Genomic DNA, 13,905 nt, shown 5'->3' with positions numbered 1-13,905 from the left:
AGATCCCCCAATCAAATAATTTGTTCTTCATAAGGTTTAACAGAAAACATTTCACATAAGTTACATGTTAAGCAGTACTTTCTCTTGATTTAGTCTGTGCTGGTTCTTGCACTGTGATTTGCTAATTTAATTTCACAGTCACTTTATCAAGTGTGCAGTACTTTGCCACCTGGTCAAACAACCTATTCCCCAATATGACTATGTTATCACCAGACTTATGGGCCACACACTTGACCATCACTGCTCCTTTTGCCAGTTCTATTTCTACCAAACGATCAGGAATATAGAAATCATTCCTGATCCGAATACCAGAGAATGCCATAAAAGCCCATTTGTGACCACAACTTCCCAAAATCATGTACCATACCAAACCCATACTGACTGTCTGTGTAAATCATCACATTCATTTCATCTGCCAGGCAACAATCCCTTGTCAGTTCAATCAACTCTGCGACTTGTGCTGAAGTTATATTAGGCACATATGATGCTGCTGTTATTTCAGAAATAGATCAGACTGTATAAGGAGCTCCGAGATGGTCTCAGACAGAAGAAACATCCACAAGCAAACACAGATTAGCTATTGAAGTGGGACATCTTTGATATCCGCTCTAGGTTTGATACATGATTCTGTAACAATAAATTTCTGGTTCATGATAATCATTATTATTGTCTTCATTGCTGTCTGGAACTGGTAGGAATGATGCAGGATTGAGGGAACATAGTAAATAACAGCAGGAGTATAACCCTTAGACCAGGTTGAGATCTGGGTGAGTAAACAAAAACCAGCAACAATGTCTCAATCGTATTCAATGATGAACGCAAATACATATGTATGTACACAACATTACAAACAAGACAAGCGCGAGAACCTCGTGCTAAAATTTTTTTTTAAAGTGTCGGCAAAAGTGAAAGCGTTTCCCTTGCGGGAGTGAGCAGCGCCAGGAGCCATAATTGCTAACACATGGCGCCAAATCTTGCTCCCGGAATGGAATTGCCAAATGTGCACACATTGCCATTGAAAGCAATGCAACATGTGCACATTTTTAGGGCAAAAAGTGAATTGATTCCAAAAAGTATTTTTCCTATGCAGAGCATGAGCGCTGCATAGGCGGGATCTAAAAAGAGGGCGGCGCCTGGTAGTTTGTTCAAAAGTGTTTATTGCATCACATATTTGAAATCACAGTTTATACAGATCAGTTATATCAGCACTGTGAGCATAAATTGGAAAGGCAACCCAAAAGAACTTGGTGCACGTTGTGCTCATGACAAAAGTAGTGACGGCGCAGGTGACAAGTGAGAAGGAGAAAGCAAAAGGCGCGAGGTGAAAAAGTGGCAAAAATTCTGTACAGGGACTAGTGGTTCACCAAGAATTATTAATTACAATGATTGAGCATGGTTTTAAACTTTTTAGGAACCAAAGTTGATAGTGCGCCTTGAGTTGTGCTGATAAATCGGTCAACGGCGTTTCGGTCTTATTTATTCAGGACCATCATCAGGACCGGGTTGTCTAATTTAGAAGTGCTGTAGGTAAAGAAAGGCAAGCTGCGAAGGGCATGTAGGTATGGTGACCGGGCAGAAAAGGGATCTGATATGGTGGCGGTGTCTACTAGACACCGCCATCCATTTTATGATGGGTGTGGGAAGCAGCCTTTCCGTGGCGGCGTTGCTGCCACGGAAAGGCATGCGGTTGTCTCAGTTGGTGGCCTGTTGCAGGCCCCTAGGATGTTGGGGGCAGGTGGGGGCACATGGGGGGTACCTATGGTACCCCTGTGCATTTGCATGCAGGACGTGGTAGGCACTGCGCGGTGCCTGCCACTTTCTGCATGCACATGAACAGTATGCAGCCTCAGCAGTGTGGCAGGTGGTGCTGTGTGCACCGCCCACCACAATGATGTTGATGGGGGATGCCACCGCCACTGTGGCTGTGGCATCCTAATTGCCGATGCAGGACCGCTGCACCACTGGCGGCCGGGCCCAGCACCGCTAGGGTGACGGGCGAACGGCAGCCAATGATTCTGCACATTCTGCACAGGAGTCAGTTGGGCTGGGGCAACAAACTGTGTCTGCACCTGATTTATATTTTACTGCTTCTGGAGAACAAAATCATTCTGGATTGGATCTGGTATTTGCCTACACTCGACCTGCCATGCCCGATTCTGCTGCAAAATGATAAGCAGTGCTCTTCTTCAGCAAATTAATATTTGCATTCACTTCAGAATTATTTACATTTGGCCAGCAAAAGCCCTGTGTTGGACCAACTCAGTTTACTTTCTGGCACCATGCATCCCTTGCATTCCATTCCTTCCAGAATTCTCATGCGGCACAAAATCTGAATCAAATCCCATCAACTTATTTCTGTTGCTTCTCTGAATCTGCTTTGTCTTTCCAATAGTCTTTTTCTGCTTCACATCAAAAAAGTCACTGCAACATTTAGCATACTTCCAGACGCTCTTGGTTTGCCAGAACATCACACTCTGCTGAACTTGAGAACTAAGCTCTGGATGCAAACCCAAAACCAAAGTCGATATGAATCTGCTAACACCCTCTTACTCCAGTTCTTCAACTCCAAATTCTTTTTTTATATGCTGTATTTATATTATCAATGTTTAAGTTGTTTTTATGTTGTGCTTAAGTATATTATTTTCTGTTTTAAAGAGGATTTGTTAATTTTTACATTGACAATATAGCAGTGAATTGTTTTGTTTTCAATTTTTGTGATGTTTTGCATTTGTTTTGGTGTGCTATCGATATTTTGATGTTCTATATTTTTGTGTTATAGCATTGTTTTTCTGGTGTATTTATTGATAATATTTTGTAGTTGATATTTTTGTCATTTACACAGGGGTAAAAGTCCATACATCGGTTCTCAATGGTTTTTCACAGGTTTTGGTACTTAATATTCCATCATAAAACCATTTGAAAATGATGCAATATGAACTAAGTTAGGTCAAGAAAGGACAGCATCCTTTTGGTACTTGAGGGATGTTATACCTTCTATGTCAGTGGCCTAGCTAGTGGGGGTAGCGCCCCCCCCCCGCACAAGGCGGCACTCTCTTTGGCAGTAGCAGGAGTTCTGCCTGTCAACTACCATCATCCCCCGGACCCCGAGAACAAGTCTTCCGTCTGCCACCACCCGACCTGCCATCCCCCCGGGAACCAGTTGTCTGTCGACCGCCAGCCTCCCCAGCACTTACCTGCACCCGGCTGGCAAACTTAGGGGCTGCCCCGTGTGGCAGTTCGCCTAGCTATGCCACTGTTCTCTGTTGCACTATGAACATGCCTATCACAAGTACAAGATAATGCAGAGTGCCACTCTAAATTATGTCACAGAGGAGAAGCTAAAACAAATTGAAAAAGAACTAAGGGGCATATTACCAACAATTAGCGATAATTATCGCTATGTTGGCTTAGCGGCGATATTTTTATCGCCTAGCTGCGGCGATTTTTATCGCTTAGGAACCTAGCTATTATCAAGGTTTATCTCCTAAGCGATAAAAATCAGCCAAAATGCATGAATATCGCTCAAAAGTCAGCGATATTCATGCATTACCGAGATAATGCTCTTAGCCATGTTATCCACCTCCCATTGGATAACATGGCTCAGAACTGCTCAGGGGCAGGTGTTAGCTTTTGGAGATAATCGCTCTTAGCGCGAATATCTCTCTTAAGTTGGTAATAGAAGATAGCGATGTTAGCCAAAAAAGCGGAGATAACCCCCCTTGATAATATGCCACTAAATCAGCAAGTTTGTAATTGTGTTTAGCACATGTGGACATTTCAGCGAGAATTTTTTTTTTCTTTCCATTTTTTAATATGACTGGCATTCACGTTTCCTGTTCCTAATTACCGCTCCCCAAACAGTAAAATACCTCCTTTAAATGGCCATCATCGTTCAGTTGTGTGAAAATAAATGTATAAGTCTGTGCATGCATATCAGTGTGTTTATATTCGTGGACGTGTGTGTTTGTTTCCTTACATTACAACTCCTTCCTTTGAAAAGATTGTCCCTCTAGGCAAACATGATGATATTAGAGCTGTGTAGGTTCCAACTTCAAAAACCTGTTAGAACACATTATTTCGTTTACTATTGTACATCATAAACAGGGTGAAAGCTGTATTATAAGAATTACGTAGAACTAAAACTGCACAAAATCGCGCATATGGCTGCATTCGTAGTTAGCCTATCAATTTGCGATAGAGGACTGCAGCGAACTACAAATACAATGTGGTAGTTATTTTGTGCGAGTATTCATAATAAATTCTGTCTTCAAATGGCTCACGTCTTTCTTATTTGATGTGTCATCTACAAGAAAGCAGTGCTTTATTTGAATAACTGTTGATGCGTCTAGCTACTGGAAAAGGTCAGGCATCTGTTATCCATGGGTAATTACCTACATACCCTTTCTTTACGAAAGATGGGACTCGAGGTATTTGTAAAGACTCAGGCTTCATTAGCAGAAGACAGGGACACGCGCATCTCTCCTTCCACACAGCTGAAAATGTCATGATGATCTATTATTCAGAACATGTTTTACTTTATTATGTGTGTTCTCTAAGCTTTCACAAGTTCAACTCTATTGTGGCATATATTTACACAAAGGTGGGAATCAAGTGTAATGTACACAACAGTGTACAAATATCGTTCATCTCATCGTCAACTTGTGTTTTTTGCACCCAATCTATGGTTTACTGTAACAACCGAGGCACCGTGGGTGCGAAGATTTTTGCACTTACTTTAGAGTAGTTTGTCCCTTTTTCAACATCATGTGCTATGTAGGTGTGGATGAGTTTTAAGAACAGTAAAGTTTTCTCCAACCTGAGGGAGACTATTATCCTTCCTTTAAGATTTATATCCTTCGACAATGTCCAAGCCTAGTTTCTACAAATTAATTATTTTATTAAGTACCAATATATATACATTATGAATTGGATAAAATACCACCTGCAGAACATTATAAGCCACCCTGGAGCTCCATGAACATTCAGAGGAATGAGGATAAAGGTTGAGTTCCTTCATGAGGTCATGGAACACTAAAATAGCTTGTAATCTCCTTTCGAATATAGAGCAGAGTGTATTTTATTCCTTATAGTAAATCACCAAACCATACCCTTTCCCACAAAGTGCTTACATTCTTGATGTGTCTTGATCTTTCAAAGAAAGGATGCTTGTGGGTATTCAAAACAAAAGATGCAGTGCAAAACTAAACACATCAAAATAATTTCTTGCGAAAAGAAGTTTAATATGCGCCAGATTGAAAAATTGATGTAGCTCGAATTTATAGAAACATTCATAGGGCCTGATTTACAAAGGAAAACTTACAGTTTTTAATAGGTTCATGATTGTTTGCTATTCACAAAGGTATTTTTCTAGTAGCTTCTTTATGACTGCGAGTATCCGCAAACCAAAAGATAGAACTGTCCTATATTAGTCCTATATGCTGCTATCTGGTCAAAATGTCGGGCATATTTACAAGAAATGATGCTTCCCTGCCACAAAATTAGTCGAGTTTCGAATGTACATAAACCTGTCAGGACTCCATGGATGCGTCTTATTTACAATACATCAATACAAAAAGTGACGCTGTGGGACCAATTAATCTAAATGATTATTCAGAACAGGTTTATCAATTATCCATCTGGCCTGAGAACTTCTTCTAAAGTAAATCTATACAATTTATTGTGTCATTTACCACCCATTACCTAAACAAATCAATTATATCCACCGGATATGTATTTCTCTTTTTGAATTATATTTTATTTGCTCAAATATTTTGTATATTCCTTTTTTTACTTCACATACTTTTTTATATATACACTCTTTTTTGTGCTACACATATGAAATTGCACTTTTTACATATCGCACACGCAATTTACAAGAACATCTACAGAGCAATAGAAATGAAAAGTTAAGCATTCGCATATTGTTTCACAATAGCCCCTCTTATTAATATGGATGCTCTAAATCATATTATCTAAAGAGCATTCCTCAAAAGTACAGGTACACCCTATTAATGCAGTGATAAAGGAATCAATATTTTGATCCTTCTACTTCGTACTGCTGATTATTATTTGTCACGAATTTTAATTCAAAGGGTGTCCGGTGTTGACACATTTCAGCCCCTTAATTTCTGGGCCTCATCAGGACTATGGCTTTAGCATTAACACAACAAGTGTGCTGCACCGATTAGAATGTTTCAATTCTCGATTAATGTTGGGAGTAGCGGCTAAACACCTATATTGGGTTGTAGCCCTTCCACTGCACTTCTCTATATTTAAATCGCAACTCTGGTTCACTTCTGGGGGTCTGACCTCATCTTGTCCATCTTTGTCACCTCAGTTATACAGACTATGCTCCACCAAGTTTAAGCAAGACCGGGACCGATCGAATTTCTTTAAGGTGCTTTCATGTGCGGCGGTGCTCATGCCTAACCAACACTTTTGTCTTCCGCGTTGTAGCTACAACGCAGAAGACAAAGTGTTGGTTAGGCGTGAGCACTGCCGCACATGAAAGCATCTTAAAGAAATGTGTCACTTTTTGTATTGATGTATATTTATCCCAGATTCTCCTTGGGTTATAGAGGGAAAACCCTTTATTGTATTGAGGCTTATTTACAATACATGGCACCATAGAGCAGGGTCTCAAGGTGCATCAGAAATTCTGATGCATCTGTGGGAACTGAGCTGTAAAGAATCAGCCCCAAAAGTGGAGTGAAATGGCACACATTAACAATCTCACAATGGTCGTATGTGTAGTGGCACACATTAACAATCTCACACTGGTCGTATATGTAGTGGAAGCAGTATGGCTATGAGTCACTTTACAGTGGACATAGTCTTCGTGTGTGTATGTCACATGATCAACAGTGTCATGTGAGTGGATACAAGTATATGCTGTAATGTAATGTGGAAATACATGCATTATCTACCTTATGTGTGTACCTACATGTTGTCCTTTGGAGTACTCAGACCTGGACTAGGGCGGCCTCCATGTAAAAGTGACAGTCCTGGCCTGTTCCTTGCAAACGATACACACCGTTACATGGCCTTGCTGCAGAGGATGATGATATCAATGGAACCATGGTCCCAGGAGGGTCAGGGCTACTTCAACATGATTAGCACATGTGTAGACCAACTAAAACTAGTGGGTATGCGATCAACAGATATCCTTCAGGGATCAGTGACAGAATATCGAGGAGCAAAAAATCGACCTGCCAAAATATCAATGAAAAAATATAGAATGACAGAATATCGACTTCCTATCTACAAACAGGTAAGTACAAAAATATTAAATCCAAAATAGCGTTGTAAATAATATAGTTTGTTACAATATCAAATTTTATAAAATGTCTTAAAAGTAATGTAAAATAATGAAATAATGAATATAATTAAGTGAAACATACTTAAAAATACTTAAATAACCTGAAAAATTAACAAATTATTAATGTAAATAAAAAAATGAACATGCATTTTTATTTTTAATACATATATATGTTAACTTAATATTATTAAAAAATATTCAATATTTTTAATGTTGGATAGCGGTAGGGTAACATTTACTATTCCCATTCCAGTGAGTACGATAGAAGGGGAAGCGTTGGATAGGGGGTAGGTAAAAATTACTATTCCCACTCCAGTCAGTGCAACAATAGGGAAAGTGTTGTATAGCGTAGGGGTAAACATTACTATTCCCACTCCGGAGAGTGCAAAAGTAGGGAAAGTGTTGGATAGCATAGGGGTAAAAAATTACTATCCCACTCCAGAGAGTGCATCAGTAGGGAAAGTGTTGGATAGCGTAGGGGTAAAAATTACTATTCCCACTTCAGTGAGTGCAACAGCAGGGAAAGTATTGGATAGCGGGTAGGAATAATTTACTATTGCCACTCCACCAAATGTAACAGTAGAGAAAGTGTGGGATAGCGGGAGGGTAAAAATTAATATTCCCACTCCAGAGAGTGCAACAGTAGGAAAAGTGTTGGATATCGAAGGGGTAAAAATTACTATTTCCACTCCAGTGAGTGCAACAGTAGGGAAAGTGTTGGATAGCGTAGGGGTAAAAATTACTATTCCCACTCCTGAGAGTGCAACAGTAGGGAAAATGTTGGATAGCGTAGGGGTAAAAATGACTATTCCCACTCCAGTGAGTGCAACAATAGAGAAAGTGTTGGATAGCGTAGGGGTAAAAATTACTGTTCCCCCTCTAGTGAGTGCAACAGTAGGGAAAGTAATGATTTAATAACTAAATATATATATAGATTAATTATCAATACCAATAAAAAAATAATTGCCATTTACAAATGATTTAATAATTAATCAATGAATTAATTATAAATACCTATAAATATTAAAAATTACAAATTAATTACCTATTAATAATTAACAACACATTAATTTTCAATACCAAAGATTAATAAGTAATACATTTTTTTAACCAAATAATAATGAATTAACAGTAAATGAATTATCAATTCACAAAAATAATTTCAATATTTACTTAATTAAAATTTAAATAAATCCCACCCTATTCCCCTATAAACGCACCACCCGCTCCGAAAAATAAATGAATACAATTAATATAATTATTAATTAATAAAATAATAAAAAATAATTACCAATTAATAAAAATAATTACCGATTAATAAATAATAATTACCAATTCATAAGTAATTAACAATAAATCAATTATCAATACCAATAAATAAAAATAAATATTTACTTACTTACAAATAAATTATATCCTACCATATTCCCCTATAAACCCACAACCCGCTACAGAAATAAAATGCAAAATTACATTGAAATTAATTAATCATTCCTAAAAATTTATATTTAATTTACTATAGTTAAATTACTTCCCACCCTGTTCTCCTATAAACCCACAACCCGATACTGAATTAAATTACGCAGAAATTAAATAACATAAAATTCATTACTTTAAAAAAATACAAACACACATTACAAAAAAAGTACATAATTTTAACACATATACTAACACTTAAAACACTATGAAAAAAATATATATTTTAAACAACTATATTATGATTGTCGATATTACTAACTTAAATATTATGAAAATTGATATTTCTTATCTGAATTTCGATATTCTGCACCACTTTATTTTTGTGACTCGCTATTATGTTCACTTGATATTCAAAACTCAATATTTTGCCATTTCGATATTAAAAATTCGATATTGTGACTGTTCACCATCCTTCAGGGTGTGTAATGACCGTAAATGGTCAGATTCCTGTTTGAAAGCCACTGCATCAGTCCCTATGCCTGGGTTTAGGAGGGACAGGAATTCTGACGCATTGCAGGCTTTTTGGTACACATCTGCCACATGCATGAAATGAAGAAAAGCTTGTAAATCTCCCTGCGTCAGTAGCAAGAGAGTTTCTGTGATAGAACGCCCACTCTACTGTGATGGGCCACCTACCCTAACCCCCTTTCTTCTAGGAAAAGCGCCACCATCTGTATTGCCTACCTGCACCTGCTCCAGTGACACAATAACCGACCAAACTCCGATCCCTGCTGCACCGGCCTCCAAGAAAACCCCACTGGGAAACAGATCCCCACCCCCCCTCCTTGCCTGACCCAGGATAGACCCAACACCTCCATCCAGGAAACAGGACAATAACCTCCCCCCGGGAAGAGACCCATCCATCTATCAGACACCGGGGAGGGTGGGTGGGAAAAAACCACGAGACCAGGCCCCCTCCAGCTGCTGTGTCACTGCCACCGAAAAGATGGTCAGTGACGCAAAATGGCTGGTAAAGTACCCCCCAGCCCAACCAGTCCAAGCCCCAGCCCAAAAGGAGCCTAAAGCAGCCGTCACCAGCCCAAGGAGCCGAACTAGCCATGTCCCATGGACACCCTCCCCCCCTCCCTCCAGGCCCAAATAACCCTGGGGGTGGCAGGCCTCCCGTTGGTCGGCCGCCCTGCCACAAAACCCCATTGGGTCCAACCAGGAGGGCGGGGGTGAAGAGACCGACCACAGACACAGTGTTAAGGTGTGCTCCACTTCCTCCCACAATTTTTCCCGGCCGCGAACCAAGTAGCAAGCACATCCAGGTCTAGCTTGGGCCAAGGCCGTTTTTCCACAGAGGCTGGACGGGCCACATTAACTCTACCCAGCTACTGCGGAGAGAATTATACCAATGAATGGTCCGTCCACGTATGAGGGACCGGGGAGAAGGTTTTTAAAAAACTAAGAATGGAAAAGATGGGATCAAGCAATTGACCAGCCACATGAGTACCCTCAAGGACAAGTTGCGGCAACTTGTGATCTTGGCCTTTCCTTCCAGCTCAAGGTGCAGGTTAAGATCCCCCAAGATGGTGAAGTTTTCCGCCTTGCTGGCCAATTGTCCGATTTTATTAGCTAGGTCCTCTCGAAATATTCCAGACGGCCCAGGGGGTCTGTCGATTAAAAGACTGGACATTGTAAGGTTACAACTAGGCTTAATTTTAAACAGAGCAATTTCACAACCCGCTATTCCTTCCTTGGTCAGGCTAACAGCATAGGCTTCTTTAGACACCACAGCAATACCGTTCCCCCCCCCTCTGTTGATACTATTTAGAGTATAGCCATCGGGGAGGGCTAGCCATTGCTCCGCCACTTTTTCCTGGGTAAGCCAGGTTTCTGTAAGAAAGAGGGCATCAGGGCCTTCTTCTATTAAAAGATCAAATACCTCAGCATGGTGCCTCACCAGAGAGCGACAGTTGAGGATAGAAAACTTGTATTCGGTGCAGTTGGGTGAGCATAAGAGCTGCTCGCCGGAATCCACCTTAAAAGCACAAAATTTGCACTCAAAAGTCGGCTCCAGAAAAGCCCAAAGTGCCGAAAAACATTTGGAGGCCAAACCCAGGAGCTCTTCACGTGTATATCTACGTGATTCACCTGTGAAAGATGCTGGGGTCCTGGCGACAGGCGACAGCCCGGCGCCGACGAGCGCAGACGGGCTTGCCCCTGGCATTTATAGTAATAAAGGAGGTGACCAGGCAGGCGAGGCTGCAACCACTAGTCTGCTAACCCCGTAGTGCCTCCCCAAGATGGCGGACACACTCCAGCCACTCCAGGGAATCACAACCGGCTATTTGAGCCCCTGCCTGAAGGGAGAGAGTCCTCCCATCCTTGCAACAATAGCGTTTCCCTAAGGACAGCAGCAGAAAGATATTTCTTTTAAAAAACGGTGCAATGAGGTAAGAACATGAACATATAATGCCAACACTAAGTTTAAAAACAATGGCAGTAATGCAATTTAACATTGTAAATAATGTAAAAAAGCGCTAACTAAGCTCCCGGCTCACACCTCAGGAGTCATGCAGCGATAGGCCTGCATTGTTGTCTTTGCTTTCTCGTTGTTGTTGTGGGCCTGGCCATGTGGCTGGTGGCCATTTTGAAGCCAGGCAGTGTGCTTTTGCCATAGGCCTGCATGTCTTTCCTATGTTCCTTTTGTCTTACTGCTTCCATCCATCCCCTTTGCCTGCTGCAGCTCCCTGAATGACGTGATGAGCAAATAATTTAATGACAAACAAACAGGTTCCACTTCCATTACAGTTGTATTTTTGTTTTTGTTCTTCTTCTTTCCTATTCTTCCTGAGTGTACACAGTATACCATGAAAGACCTTGTTGTCAAAGTCTCACAAATTGCTACACTGTTATGTTTCTTTTTATAACTTAAATTGAGTTAAAAAAATGTACTGATATAACACTAACAAGTGTGACCACCACACACTAAGTTATATATTATATTTGTTTTGTTTGTAAAAGTAGTAATTGAACTACAACAAAAAATGCACCATTTCACTGATGACCTTCTCCTGGCTTCTTTGCTTTTAGGTGCAGAACAAGACAGAGGAGGAGGTGTCATAATCACCCATTCTACTGCCAGACAGAAGTCCTGCTGTGCACAACGTCATGTGACGTGTGGCCACAGACATCTCTGCAACTTGTGCAACAGGGTCCTGCTGACATCTGAAGAAGATGGCCCCAAAGAAAGTTACCAGGTCCTCCAGTACCAAGAAAGTTGTCAGTGAGAAGAAGGAACAGAAGAAGAAAGTGGCACTTGCCAAGACTGGTGTGCTGCCCTCAATGTTTTTTGGGAAAAGAAAACTCAGCAGATAAGTGGGCAACAACAGCTGCAACAACAGCCCGCTATAGTAGTTGTTCCTCCTGAAGTAGGGGCAGTTCAGGAAATCGAACTTTCTGCAGACAAAGAGGAGCAAGCCACTCTTTCAGAAGATCCATTGTCTTCCAGATCCCCAGCATGAAAAAGGAGGGTTAGTCCATCAACTTCTTCTTCAAGCCCCGCTTCTGGTAATCTAGATGCCATCCACCAGCTCAGTCTGAGAGTGATGCACACCACAAGACAAGGTTAGTTGAAAGGAAGGTTCCATAAAGCTTTAGAGTTATGGAGCTAGATGTAGAAGAGGGGGATGATGATGATGACGAGCCAGTCCTCATGAACATCACTCCCGGACCAGAGGAGATGGAGACCAACATTATTACCCTATCCAAAATCGCTGTGAGGGATGTAGCACGGATACCACCAAGACAGGTAACTCCACCTCCAGCTTCCATATTTACATTTTCTAGGGCCCGGCAGGGACCTACATCAAGCTCAACCACCACCTTAGTAGCTAGTGCACAGAGTAAAATTCCACGTCCACCCTCCAGTTCATCCTGCATTGGAAGTGGCACCTCCAGCAGCACCAGAAAGTACACCTCCCCAGTTTAGGAATTCTTTTCGGTCAGCAGTACGGACGTAAACATTGTTATATGTTCAATTTGTCAAGAAGCTGTTAGGCGGGGTAAGCTTGGTACAAACTAAAGTACAGGAGGCCAAGGAAGTAATTTAAAAAAAACACTACATGATACAGTGGGAGGCTCACCTAGTTGGCTTATAAAAAAGTAAAACTGCCCCCATTGCAGTTGGTGGGGATGAAGAAGTAGAAAAAGACATGATTGCGGTGGAAGGTAAACGAGAGGGAGACATTTCTAGCTCTGTCCCCAGAAGTGTAGTGGTACCGCCCACATCCTTAGCAACATCTCAGTGGCAGCGGGTCTGTAGAAAGAAGAGTCATACTCAGAGTCAGACTGAGATACCAAGGCAACCGAGGACTGCAATGAAAAAAAGTGCATTGTTGAGCCTAACTGGGTTCAAGAAGATAGCTGCACCACTAAGGAAAACTATCCAGCCTACCTTTGACAGCATGCTTAGGTCGGAGGGGCATTATGAATGCAACCACCTAATGGCAAATGGCCCGTTTGTACGATGCAAAGCTGGATAAAATGTTAGCACTGGACTTTTTCCCTTTTTCTTTTTTGGAAGCGGTGGGTTTCCTTGAATTTGTGTCAACCATCTACCCTAAATGTAAGGTTCCCAGCCAGTCCTATTTTGCCAGAGTTGCTGTTCTACCACTACATTACGATGTGCTGGAATTGCTTGGGCAAGCTTTGCAGCAGAGTGCTGTTCACAACATCCACCTGACAACAGACATGTGGACCAGTTGCCAAGCCACTGATTACATGTGCATCACTGCACACTGGATCTCTTTTGTGAGGGTTAGAGAAAAGATAGCTGTTGACACTGGTGAGATTTTTAATGCTACTCGGAAACATTCAACTGTAGCCATGTCAAGTCAAGTCAAGTCAGAGAATTTGTATAGCGCACTACATACCCAGAGGGTCTCAAGGCACTTGAGGGGGGGTGGGGAATTACTTGTCGAATATCCACGTTTTAAGTTGCTTTCTGAATGCTAGGTGGTTCTGGGTAAGGCGAAGGTAAGTGGGAAGTGAGTTCCAGGTTTTAGCTGCCAGGTAGGAGAAGGATCTACCTCCCATGGTGGTTTTTTGATGCGAGGTACAGTGGCAAGGGCTTGGTTGGATGATCGTAGCTGGCGGGAGGG

The sequence above is a fragment of the Lissotriton vulgaris genome, chromosome 4_1, assembly GCF_964263255.1.
Source record: "Lissotriton vulgaris chromosome 4_1, aLisVul1.2, whole genome shotgun sequence".
NCBI classification, from domain to species: Eukaryota; Metazoa; Chordata; class Amphibia; order Caudata; family Salamandridae; genus Lissotriton; species Lissotriton vulgaris.
Note: the sequence above shows the minus strand (reverse complement) of the source record.